Here is a 3282-nt window from a genome sequence, read left to right as displayed (position 1 = left end):
CCCTCAGACAGGCAGGGGCCCGGTCGTCACCACTGGGGCGGGGCAGCAGGGAAGGGCCACAGCCTGCCTCGAGCCCGAGCCCCACGGCTGGCCCTCTGCCACCGCCCTCCGGGAGGGGCTGTCCTGGGAAGGCAGGTCCTTGCACCTCAGGACCTACCGTCTAGTAGGTGAGCACACTCACACGCCCTGCTTACTGGACGCTCCCATCACTCCTGGAAGCAGCGCCACCAAACCCATTTCCAGAGAGAGAGATAGAGGTCCAGAGAAGTCAAGGCAATCGCCCCAAATCATACAGTCGTTAGTGCTGGCGGCAGGATGCAAACTCAGGTGCGCCTGGCTGCACGCGTAGCTCTGGTGTAGCATCTCCTACATGTTCTAAGCCTGATCCTGGGCAAATTATTGTAATCCTCACCTCAATCCTATCATTAGCCCTGTTTTCCAGATGAAAAAGCCAGGGCCCAGAGAGGGGAAGTGATTTGTCCGAGGTCACACAGCTGGTGTGTGGAGTAACTGGGATTTGAATGGAGGCTGTCTGGTTCGGAAGGAGGTCCCGAAGAGCTGGTGTCCTCTCCACTCTACTCCCAGCCGCAGAGAGAAGCGTGCTGTCCCTGAGCTAAATCCAAAGCAGGGCAGAAGAATAATTACTGAGCAAATCCATCAGTCATGTGTCAGGCCCTGGGCTAGGCTTTCCTCACAGCTGGCTCCTTACTGCCTCACAGCAATCTGGGAAAGCCTCTTTTTGTGGGCCTCCAGGCCCCCTGAGGCTCACATGCAATCAGGGATGTGTCCCCCTCACTCTTGGGAAAAGTTGGAATTAATAACGCATGACTATTATCAAGCTGCACTGGGATCTCTACTCCCTTCTCAGGTGATAAATCATCCATATTGCAGTAAAGGGAGGGAATATGAGGCACTTGGGAAATCCCTGCAAAAAGTCTGCTCTGTCCAGATGCGAGTTCACTTGCAACCTACAGCTTCGGCCAGAGAACACCGCAGACCTGCCATGAAGTCCCATCTTTGCAGCAAGTCAGAGAGTTGGGATTGGCCACTACGGCTGCTCATCATTTCTGCCCCAGGAGAGGTTATAAAAGGTCTCTACGCTCCTCCCTCTGGGCAGGAATTGTGCTGTCGCATAGCTGGTAGACCTGATCAAACCTTTCTCTGTGTGTTGCCTCTGAGACCAAAGGATCTACAAGCTTGGGGTTCCTGGGTGGTGCCGCCGCCGATCCCTTCCCTACATCACTTTCAAGCCTGTTTATTTTCCATCACAGGCCTTGCTGAGGGCAGACACCACAGAAGGGTGGTACAGTGTCCTGGTTCCGCGTGCGGGCTCTAAGGCCCACTGCCTGGGTTCAAATCCTGGCACCTGCAGGCTGGGTAGCCAGCACAGCAAGACTCTGCTCAAGAGCAGGGGGACCAGAGTGGCAGGAGATGAGGAAAGCAGGAGCCAGAAGGACCCTGAGGCCACGCTGGGGAGGCTGGATGTAATTGTGCTGGGAAACCACTTGAAAATTTAATACCATAATAAATGAGAGCCATGAATAACATTAGGATCTGGTGAAACCGGAGCAGGTGTAGAGCCAATTCCCAGAGAGAGTGCCAGAACCCACTGCTGGTATGTGAGGCCATTTTACATGGTATATGGATGAACACTTTTCATTTTTATGGTGATAAATTCATTTTAATGTGCGTTATAAAAATACACATAACTAGCCCATGAATTTTGTGATTTTCCATTTATGAGAGTAATATAAAGCCTCTTTTTAAAACAGATACATTTAAATAAAAAAGCAGCAAGTTGGTTTAAAGAAAAATATCAAGCCGGCCGCAGGCCAGGAGGCAGGCAGATGGGGCAAACAGCTAGGGAGCAGCGTGGGTGTCACTGGTTTGGGAATTCTGGTCCGTGGGAAAGCTCCCAGGAGCTGTGTGGTCTCAGACAAAGTGCTTGATCTCTCTGAGCTGTTGTCTCTACATCTGCAAAATTAAGGCAGAAGCTCCACCTTGGTGAGGATGAAATGAGGTCTGTTTGTTTCCTCCTTTTCCAGACCAGTCTGCTCCCCACGCCTACCCCCACCCCCACCCTCAGGCCCCTGGGAGAAGGCACAGTCTGGACTTGAGTCCTGATCTATCTGATCCTGGGTCCTGACCACCGTCTCCCTCCCAGAAGCACCAGAATTCTAATTGATCATTAGTTCCAGGCTGAGTAGCCTGCCTCCAGCACATGCAGGGGGGCCCTGGATGGGAAGGGGAAGCTCAGTCACTCCCTATGGGGTGGAAGCCCATTCCTCTTTATCTGGATCCCCTCCAAGCCTCCTGAGGAAGGGATGCTTGTTATCCCAAGTGTCAGACCCCTTGGCCAAGGTCACAGAGGTCAGCAGAAGAAAGAGACCCACATCCTTGTTCCTGGAACTTGCGAATCTATGTTACCTTACGTGGTAAAGGGACTTTGCAGGTGTGATTAAGACTCTTGAGACGGGAAGATTACCTTGGAACGTGCGGGAATATCCAGGGCCGAATATAATCCAAAGGGAATCATCGAAACCTAATCATAATAATCATCAGAAAATGTAATCATAAGTGAAAGAGGGAGGCAGGAATACTAGAGTCAGATAGAACTTGGAAGATGCTAACCTGCTGGCTCTGAAGATGGAGACAGCCAAAGAACAGCTTCTAGAAGGTGGAAAAGGGAACAGATTTCCAACCCCCCCCCCCCATCCAAAAGGCACCCCACTGACACCTGATGCCTGCCTCTCACTGGTGTTAGCCCAGTGAGAGCCAACTCTGACTTCTATCCTCCGGAACAGTCAGTCAGGTCATCAAGTTGTGTTGTTCAGGCCACCGAGCTTCCGGCCATTTGTTACAGCAGCGACAGGAAAGGCATACTGCCCCGCCCTGGACGCTGGCTCTCCCTGACACCCCGCAGAAGCCACAGTCCCCATCCTCACGCGTGCAGCCTCCGGCCCCCTCCTGCAGACCTTGGGCGAGTCGTGGACTTCTCAGCCTCCGCTTCCCTCCTGCCACGTATCAGACCGTGATGACACCCCTCTCATTGTGAGGATGACCTAAGGAACTGCCATGTGACAGCCCCTGTATCCCTTACTCCTCTTCTGCCCTTTTCCGTGACAAAGGACACGTTTGGGGCTTCTCCAGACTTCCTTCTAGAAGCCTCTTTGTAAACTGGTGGAAAGCCTGCCAACTTGAGACCTCCCAGGGTCCAGAGCAGGAGAAGGAGCCGCTCCACATCCCTGCAGTGGCGGCCCGGCGGGGCGTACCTGCTGGCGA

The sequence above is a fragment of the Canis aureus genome, chromosome 5 (assembly GCF_053574225.1).
Source record: "Canis aureus isolate CA01 chromosome 5, VMU_Caureus_v.1.0, whole genome shotgun sequence".
Taxonomy (NCBI): Eukaryota; Metazoa; Chordata; class Mammalia; order Carnivora; family Canidae; genus Canis; species Canis aureus.
The sequence above is the reverse complement of the archived record's forward strand: the minus strand, read 5'-3'. Positions refer to the sequence as shown.